This window comes from Rosa chinensis, chromosome 4, assembly GCF_002994745.2.
Source record: "Rosa chinensis cultivar Old Blush chromosome 4, RchiOBHm-V2, whole genome shotgun sequence".
NCBI classification, from domain to species: Eukaryota; Viridiplantae; Streptophyta; class Magnoliopsida; order Rosales; family Rosaceae; genus Rosa; species Rosa chinensis.
Genome location: NC_037091.1, coordinates 12,324,369 through 12,334,772, shown reverse-complemented (window position 1 = coordinate 12,334,772; position 10,404 = coordinate 12,324,369). Strand labels below are relative to the sequence as shown.

At 35.1% G+C, this 10,404-nt stretch overlaps 1 long non-coding RNA gene across 6 annotated transcripts; it reads left to right on the top strand.

Annotated features, from left to right (window-relative positions):
• The first annotated feature begins 1,407 nt into the window (after nucleotides 1-1,407).
• Nucleotides 1,408-5,131, top strand: LOC112196912. Of its 6 annotated transcripts, none has more exons than XR_005809137.1 (9): nucleotides 1,409-1,714; nucleotides 1,795-1,982; nucleotides 2,437-2,550; nucleotides 2,687-2,894; nucleotides 2,970-3,015; nucleotides 3,442-3,585; nucleotides 3,891-3,946; nucleotides 4,453-4,606; nucleotides 4,755-5,131. It is a non-coding gene; the product is annotated as an uncharacterized LOC112196912 (long non-coding RNA). The 6 variants fall into 6 exon arrangements; XR_005809138.1 differs by having other exon boundaries at nucleotides 2,684-2,894; XR_005809135.1 differs by having other exon boundaries at nucleotides 2,647-2,894.
• Nucleotides 5,132-10,404: the final 5,273 nt, after the last annotated feature.

Genomic DNA, 10,404 nt, shown 5'->3' with positions numbered 1-10,404 from the left:
TACAAGAAGGTAATGTTTAATAGCAACGTCAATTACTCCTACATACAAGTCTATCAATCACTAATCGACAGTGATAGACACATATTACTCAACATCTACTTACATGATTTAACCATAATTATTTACAACATACTTATTAAACTAGTATTGTATTAACTAATGGATGATCTAGCGCGGCTTTGAGGAATACATTATCACTTGGTGCGCGAGAAAATTCAAACAATTCCACTGGGTCTAGCAAAATCTTGGGTTTTGAAATATCTTCACTTAATGGCCAAAACTATACAATAAGAGTCCCTGCATTAAGTTTAGTTGTAGCTCCAAAGCAAGATGTCCACAACATCCTCTATTCCCAAAAAAAGGTTTTGTGTTCAGCTTGTTACAGATCCGTCATATCTCTACTCGAGCTAATTACAGTTCAAAGTAATGATACCAAAAGGATGAAGATCATACTTGGTAATAATAATAATAATAATAATAATCTACTTTTTTATTAAAAAAATGATAATCTAAACACAAAAAGGCTTTGTGTTGTGGTGGAAGAAAACTCGATGCAAACTCATGGAGCGCTTGAGCTGTGTTATTTCAGTGTCAATGAGTTGTGACATGTTTGTTATTGATTTTATCAACACGGTTAAAATTATGCTTTAAATTCTCACCAGGATATGATTTGAGGTGGATAGCCGGATAGGGTTTAGGATGCGAAAGGTGGCGTGGGTAGGGTTTAAGATTTATTTGTTAATTTCCCAGCTAGAATCGCAGAGATAAAAAAATAGGAAGAAGAGTTTTGGAAAGTGAGCGCAAGCACTAGTACAAGTAGACGGGCTCTCGTGGTCACTACTACCCATGCATATTGCTATCTAACCGACTCAGCTTTCAAACTTAGGTTCTCAAGACTCGAGACTCTAAGAGAGAGCCACTTGATCGAAAATATCAAAGATAGAAAAAAAATTTATGATACATGCATGGATCTTCCAAGTTCAACGTATAACGCTTCTCCTCGATAAAGGGCTGACGAGGACAACCACGGTGCGACCACGTGGAGTAGCTGGATCTGGAATCCTAGATTCACACTTTCTGGGAATCCTCACACTAAAACCTATCGGAATTTGAAATCCCACCATGCATCTATACCTTGTTCTCGCTTTGGAACTTGCTATTTTTCTGGCGCAGAAGAGAAAAGGTCCATTATGGAAAATCATATTTTATTTCAGCGAGAATTATTCAGCGCACCGACGGTGCAAGTGAACCTACAGTTAATATGCAATCTCAGCCATTCATTTAATCCAGCCGTTCATTTGACACTAACATCTACAGTAACGCCGTTGAGAATTGAAACCCAAAAAAAAAAGCTGGTTACCATGGTAGAAACAGAGATGGGTAAATATTCAATTTTTTTAATGAAACTAGGGTGAAATCGAAATCTGGGAGGAGGAAAATCGTCGCTCAGCCATAGAATCCGCCGATCTGCTCTCCAGCCAAAGCCAAAGCCAAAGCCGCCACCAGACCAGTCTTCTTTGGCGCGCGGGAGGTTGGACTCATGGCCTCTGTTTTCCTCCTCTCCGTCCTCGTTTTGGTCTCCTCCAGGCTCAGCTTTCTCATGATTCTAGAATAATTTGTTTTATAGAGATGAATCGGTTATTGGGTCTTGTATTGAAGCAGAGGGTAATAGGATCTGGTCTGGCGGATTGATACAGCAAGTGATGGAGAAGAGGTTTCAGATCGGCCTGAGTTTCCCTTTTTTTTTTTTTTTTTTTTTTTTTTTTTTTTTTAATTACTAGTTTATCGCTTTAGAGGTTGAAGCCGCTGCTCCAGAGCTCCCTCAATTCTCCGCCGTCACCTAGAGTAAAGGCAGAGAAGCTTGAAAACCATGGCTTACGCAGCGATGAAACCCACCAAGCCTGGTCTCGAGGAGACGCCGGAGCAGATCCAGAAGATCAGGATCACTCTCTCTTCCAAGAACGTCAAGAACCTCGAGAAAGGTCCTTACTTTCCCATGTTCCTCTATTCAATTTCTGCTTAATTCATTATCATTTGTTATATATTGCTTATACCATCGTTTTTTCTTGTAAATTTGTGTTGAAAATGGACTATAATGTTAGTAAAAGACCCATTTCATAGTTATATTGAATACTCTATTCGGGTGTTGTAATGTATATATTGAAGTAAGACTTGTCTAGGGATTCAGTAACTTGTGTTTGTTATATTCGAATTGCGTTCGTGTCAATCAATGTTATGGTTTTAATGAGCTTGATAAGCATGATACTTGATCAATTACTAATTTTTCTTATATTGGACATGGTCGAACTGAGGTTTCTGCAAATTATTGAAGCATTTTTTGGATGATTCTGCGCATTAGTTGTGTTGATTATGAAGTTTTGTTTGTTTGAGTACTAGTTTTTAGCCTGTTGTTCTGATATCTGTTCTGTTTGATAGTTTGTGCTGATTAGGTTCGCGGTGCCAAGGACAAGAGGCTCAGGGTGACGGGACCAGTGAGGATGCCTACCAAGGTTCTGCACATTACCACCAGGAAATCACCCTGTCGAGAAGGTATGTTTCGGTCAACAGAGCTTTAGTTAGCCTATGGATTCATATCTGGTTTACTGCATCCTCAATAGATGATGCTTATGTCTCAATGATGTATAGCGAGTGTCTCTTCTTTTTTGGTTCTTCACTCAAAAAGTAGGAAGCTTTCTAGTACACTTCTTTGAAATCGTTCCTGCTCGGCGCTCGAGCTTCGGCGAATTCGTTTTTGGCCGGTTACAAGCCTCTGATCTAGTTTCAACGCCTCTGATTGGACTCTTCGTTGCGTCGACGCTTCAATCGGTGCTTAGTGTTGTGCAGGAGAAGGGAGTCAAGGCCACTCTGTTAGGCCTGTTCATGAGCTTCATCAAGTAAGCTAGCTTCATATACATGACTCGTTTCTGTAATTTTTTTTTTTTTTGTTAATTTTGTAAAATTAATTTCAGGCTGGTTCCTGGAGTGAAGAAGTACATAGACGGAGAGAAGCAAAAGGTGCGTGAATTTACTGTTGATTCATTTATATTTTTTTTCCTGAAAGTTTAGTGTTTGTTTTCGGCTTTTCGCGGCATTTTTGTTTGTTTGATTGTTTCTGGGGTTGGTATGATGCATAATAGTAATGTTGTTGGGGTTTAATTGAAGTGAGATGGGAATAATAGTTCAGTGAGCACCACATAGATGAGCTTTAAATGCCACCACCAGCAAGTTGTGGAAGTCTTGAATTTAATATTGGGAGTTGGAGGTAGCAGTAGCAAGGTTTCTGAATTGGGGCCCTCGCTTTAGTTTTTGACAGTATGCAAGTGCAGATTTTGTTACTATTAGCTTTGAATTACAGATGGGGATTAAATTAGGGGAGGTTTTTTTCATCTCATGGTAGTTTCTCATTCTCTCGATTTCGTGGATGTGTTGTTGAACAAGCAGGTGGTGGATAATTTCAGTCTGGTGGTAACTCTAAGAGAGAAAATTGGAGAACTGAATTGCCTGGCGCGGGGTTGGGAGCGGGAGTTCTGGAACAAATGAAAGACGAGAAAAGAAAAGATGTGGCTTGGCAAGGCAAATGCTCGGGTGCGGTGTATGTTCATAAAATTTTAACAAAATTCTGTGTTCTTTGTTTATGTTCATCTACCCATCATACACATAGATACTTGTGGTTTCACGGAATATGTCAACTGTGGGGATGACACAGACATCATGAATCACCGTGGGTCATTGATCACATCGATTGTATACAGTCAGTGCAATCAAAGCCGTTTCAGACTTGTTGCGTATCTGTGTCATGCACAGGTGTAACGCCTTCATGGGAGGGTGTTGATCTGCAGTTATTTTTTACTTATCTTTCTTTATCATTGAGCTATGTTTTTTGTTTGCAGATATATTGAAGTGAATTCGAAGGACATTTTTCTCTAATTAATGAGGCATGCTCAATGTAAGTAAGATCTTTTACATCTATGATACATGTAACTTGTTGTGAATGTCCCTATATATATAGTAAACATTTTGAAACACCAGATATAATTTGGGGATGCACTGGAAAACAATTTAGGGTACACTTGTGTTGGGGTTTATAGTAAAAATTGTTGTACTGACACATCACAAAGCTGGATGAAATTTAATGATCTTGGTATTAGCAGTTCAGCTTGAACAGGCTTTGTGATTCGACTTCTTTGGATGTCTAACTTCTAGCTGGTGATGAATTTTTGATATGGATATCTAATGGTTTTGTATTTAATCAAGTTGAAAAATGAAAAGAAACCTACTGATTATTGTAGTGTCACCAGTTCTGTCTTGATTTTATTTATTTATTTTTTATTTTTTTGATCAAACCAGTTCTGTCTTATTGAGTCCCATGATTTGGCATATGTTGTAGTTTCAATCCCTGTCTGTCTTGAAAAGGTTTTTGTATCTTACTGAGATACTCTTTTCTGGTTGCAGATGATTCTTGATGCGGTAGAGCAAGTGGGTGGAATTTATGTTGTTACAGCTGATCATGGTAATGCCGTGGATATGGTGAAGAAATAAGACAGGGCAACCTCTTCTTGACAAGAGTGGCAACATCCAAATCCTTACCTCTCGCACTCTTCAACCAGTAAGTTACTCAATCTTTAGGAATTGAAAGTTTTGGCCTTTAGCTTCAGCAAACATCTGCATAGACATTGCATCTTGTAAGTTTCAGTCATCAAATTACTGTCCACTTTCGCAGGTTTCAATTTATGGTTTTGCTTTTCTTTGTTAAGGTTCCCGTTGCTATTGGAGGCCCCGGACTGGCACCTAGTGTTTGGTTCCGCAAGGATCTTCCAAGTGGTGGTCTTGCCAATGTTGCTGCAACTATGATCAATCTGCATGGATTTGAGGCCCCTGCTGACTATGAGCCGTCCCTCATTGAAGTTGTTGATAACTAGGAAATACAAGGCAACATAGGGAAAAAAATTCTCACCATTATTTCCTAAATTTTGATGTTAGGTTACAGATGCCCATTCAAAGAGGCGTTGACTTCCCTCATTTTTGTAAATAAGTTTGAAAAACCATGTTTGCTCACAGCTGCTGTGAGAGTACTAGGAGTTGGAGATGACACAACAGTTGAGATGAAAATGGATTTTTGCTATTTTTCCAATTAGCACTTCTTGCCCTAAACATGAATATCCTAGTTTGGTACAAACAATGTCTGCCTAAATATTGCTTTGCTTTTTAGTTTTTTTCTTATCTTGAGACATCGTCTTTCCCTTGAATTTGATGGTCTATTTGTTATTTATCCATGATACAAAACTACACCAAAAAAATTTCAAAATTCCCTTGAATTTGAAATCATTTTTCACTGAAATTACAAATTTTTTTATTTTTAAAATTGTTAAATATTAATCATATGGTCACCATGATATATAAAAATTGAAAGTTAACAAAAATTAATAAGGACATAATAAAGATTAAAAATAATAACAAGAGCATTTGAACAACAAGGCAAAATAATCTCCCATGTCCAATTTGGTCATTCCACAAACAAAAAGTACAAGCCAGTTTGAGTTTACCAAACACTTTGCCACTGATTTTCCCACTGACAACTCTTATAAAAAGCCAGTTTACCAAACACTCAGTTGTTTTTCTTTTCAGCCACTTACTCTAAGAAATAAGCAGAAGTCAGCTTTTCTGAAAAGCTCAGCCATACCAAACATAGCCTAAGTGTGTCGATGGAGGTCCGTCGGTCCATAGGACCAAAAGCTCAGCCCGATCTGTCAAAAAGCCCGCCTCGGTGGGTAGAGGGCCGGCTAGTCAAAAAGCCCGCAAAAACCAGGCCCGATTAGCCAAAAAGTCCCTAGGCTCGGCCCGTAAAAGTCCATAAACTATTATATATGTGTTATATATATATATATATATATATTTATAAACACACACACACAGACATATACATATAGGATTTTTCTCAGGTGCGGACATCCGTATCGAAATTTCAGTACGGATTTTCGGTTTTCATCCACTTTCCGATCACATATTTTGATCTTAACCGTTCAGTTTTTAGGCCCTAATGTATAGATCATCTCTACAAAATTTCAGCCAATTTGGTGATCGTTAAGGCAACCAAAACCGTAATTTACACGAACGAACCATATGTGTCGAACCGGAACCGTTCGTGTACATTGTTGTAATTTGCAGTTTGGATGCCTTAACGATCACCAAATTGGTTGAAATTTTGTAGAGATGATCTATACATTAGTACCTAAAAACTGAACGGTTGAGATGTGAAAATGTGATCGGAAAGTGGGCGAAAAAGGGAAATCTGTACCATCCGCACGGTACGGACGTGCGCACCGTAGCCGGACTATATATATATATATATATATATATTTATCTATAAACACACATATATCTATATAAGTATACATATTTATAAACACACACACACATATATAAGAATATGTGTGTGTGTTTCTATATATATATATATATATATATATATATATATATATAGACATATGTGTGTGTGTGTGTGTTTATATGTATGTGAAAGTTTTGATACTTCTATATAGAATATGTGCATATAGACTCTACATATCATGACGACGGTTGACCAATTCGATCAGATTCGAAAATATGGTGAAATTAGCTAAATTTTTTACTACACTCATAATTTATTGTAATAATCTCATCCAACGGTCGGTTTTTCCATTTTATTTGAATTGATAGGGGTTACTCTTTGGAGTGTATGATATATAAATATAGGTTTATAAAAGTAACTAAGTTTGACCTAGTTGATCGAATTTGAAACGAGAACCAAATTAGCTGGATTTTTTACAACCACCATAAAACATTACAATCTCTCCATCTAGCGGTTGGTTTCTCTAAATTCATTTTGTATTTTATGGTTGCTTTAGAATGAACCTCAACAATTTAAATCCAATGTACAAGTCATACAACTTTAGGAGACAAATTGATATAGGCCAACGTATTTGTAATTAAAATTGAAATTTTTATCTTATGTATACGCACATCCATCGATGAGTTATTTACAGACGTAATGTGAAAAAATAAGCATGTTTCGCGGTCGTCAAGCTATCAGTCAACCAAGAAGATATACAAGTGAAGACGGTTGACCAAATCGATCGTATTCGAAAATATGGTGAAATTGGCTAAATTTTTTACCACATTCATAATTTATTGTAATAATCTCATCCAACGGTCGGTTTTTCTATTTTGTTTGAATTGATAGGGATTTCTCTTTGGAGTGTATGATATATAAATATAGGTTTATAAGAGTAACTAAGTTTGACCTAGTTGATCGAATTCGAAAGGAGAACCAAATTAGCTGGACTTTTTACAACCACCATAAAACATTACAATCTCTCCATCTAGCGGTTAGTTTCTCTAAATTCATTTTTCACTTCATGGTTGTTTTAGAATGAACCTCAACAATTTAAATGCAATGTACAAGTCATACAACTTTAAGAGGCAAATTGATATAGACCAACGTCTTTGTAATTAAAATTGAAATTTTTATCTCATGTCCACTTATATCCATCGAGTGAGGGAGTGAGGGAGTGACATAGAATTGTCCAAGGAGTGGGATTTATAACTACAATAGCCCAAAAAAAAAAACAAAAAACAAAATTTATTTCTACAAAATATTACTAACAAAACAACTATAAAAATTAATTTATGCATGCAAATTAAGCAGGATAAAATAGGAAATTAATTGATAAAAATTATTTAAAAATTACAACATCTCGAATAAAAACAATGAGAAATTTCGTTTTTCAGAAGAAAAAAAAAAAGAATTTCCCCAAATATAGGATTGGATGTTCGTACACGTGATCTACAATTTTGTTTTTTAAGAAAAAATATAATTTGACATGTGCGGAGCACATGTTGAGAGGCTAGTATGAGATAAAAGAGTTTGTTAGTCAAAACATTATTTTACATAAAACCTGTTATATATTAAAATATTATGAAAACCAAAATAATTAAAAAGAGTAGACAAGTAAACCACAATTCAACTACTGAATTCTTATATCATTGCATCCAACGGTTGGTTTTCTTAGTTCATTGTGAGTTGATGAGGACTCCTTTTGAAGAATCTAATTGAAAGTTATATGGTCATAAATGTAACTTCGGTTGACCAGGCGGATCGAAGTTGAAACGAAGACGAAATTCATTGTATTTTTTACTATAGGAATAAAATATTAGAGTCGTCTCATCCAACGGTCAGTTTCTCCAATTCCATTTATCTCGATGGGGTTGCCCTTTGAGGAATCTAATATATAAACATGGGGTTATAAAGCTAACCATTGTTGACCAAGTGGATCGAAGTCAAAACGAAGATGAAATTTACTAAATTTTTTACAACAACCACAAAACATTCCAATATTCTCATCCAACGGTTAGTTTCCCCAAATTCATTTATAAAAAAAAAAATATTGGAAAAGGATACGGTTAGTTTCCCCAAATTCATTTATAAAATGTAATCCATGATATTTTAATATTTGAGGGTTATAAAGGTTAAAAAAATTAGTTTTGGCTAACAACACCTCTTCTCTTAATAATAGTATGGATATAAAGGATACGTTGTTAATTGAAAATATTGGAAAAAAATAAAATATATAAAAAAAAAAAACATAACGTGGGAGGTGGGAGTGACGTAGCATTGTCCAAGGAGTGAGATTTATAACTGCAATAGCCAAAAAAACAAAAAAACAAAATTTATTTCTACAAAATATTACTAACAAAGCAACTATAAAAATTAATTTATGCGTGCAAATTAAGTAGGATAAAATAGGAAATTAATTGATAAAAATTATTTAAAAATTACTACATCTCCAATAAAAAAAAAAGAGAAATTTCATTTTTCAGAAGAAAAAAGAAGAAGAGAATTTCCCCAAATATAGCATTGGATGGTCGTACACATGATTTACAATTTTGTTTTTTAAGAAAAAAAAAATTGACATGTGTGTAGCACATGTTTAGAGACTAGTATGAGATAAAAGAGTTTGTCAGTCAAAATATTATTTTACATAAAACCCGTTATATATTAAAATATTATGAAAACCAAACTAATTAAAAAGAGTAGACAAGTAAACCGCAATTTAACGGCTGATTTCTTATATCATTGCATCCAACGGTCGGTTTTCTTAGTTCATTGTGAGTTGATGAGGACTCCTTTTGAAGAATCTAATTGAAAGTTATATGGTCACAAATGTAACTTCGGTTGACCAGGCTGATCTAAGTTGAAACGAAGACGAAATTCATTGTATTTTTTACTATAGGAATAGAATATTAGAGTCCTCTCATCCAGCGGTCGGTTTCTCCAATTTCATTTATCTCGATGGGGTTGCCCTTTGAGGAATCTAATATATAAACATGGGATTATAAAGTTAACCTTGGTTGACCAAGTGGATCGAAGTCAAAATGAGGATGAAATTGACTAAATTTTTTATAACAACCACAAAACATTCCAATATTCTCATCCAACGGTTGGTTTTGCCAAATTCACTTTTAGAAGGTCAACATCACTTTATATGCAATATACAAATTAGACAACGCTAGTAGGCACATCAGTATTTCTTATGATCCGCCAACTCAAAATTAAAATTTTTTGTTTTCAACCCTTAACAGATACCCACCATGCAGTTATATACACCATATGAAAATGCTGGCATGGTTCGTGGTCGATAGGACATCGGTTTATCAAATGGTTATAAATGTTACGTTGGTTGATCAAGTGGATCGAAGTTGAAACTATGACGGAATTGGCTAAATGTTTTATAGGAAGCATAAAATATTCCAATCATCTCATCAAATAGTTGATTTTCTAAGTTTCATATCATGTGAAGGTGTTGTCCTTTGAAGAATCTAATAAATAAATATAGAATTATAAAGAAAACATAGGTTGACAAAATGGATCGACGTTGACACGTAAATGAATCTTGCTAAAATTTTTACAATAACTATAAAATATTCTAATGGTCATAGCCAACGGTCGACTTTCCAAATTTCATATGTGTTGATGGGGTTGACCTTTGAGGTATATATATATTCGGTTGACCACGTAGATCTAGATAAAAAAGATGACGACAATGGCTAAGAATTTTACCATGTACTTGTTTGTAACATCCTGATCATCACATCCAATGGTTGATTTGACCATTTTTCTTTTTCTTGATCAATTGATTTTGACATGTATACATTTCTATACAACTAATAAGTCAGCCAATTTTAGTAGTTACATTAAGAATTTCGTGCAATTTAAGAAATCAATAAATGAAAAATGATCGATTCAATCTCGTCCAAATTTATCTCTCAAAGCAATATGCACAACATAAAAAAAATTGACCTTGTACGTCTTCATTCCGGCCCCAATCAAGGCGGTTAGTTCTTAGTTTTATCTTTTACCAAAATACC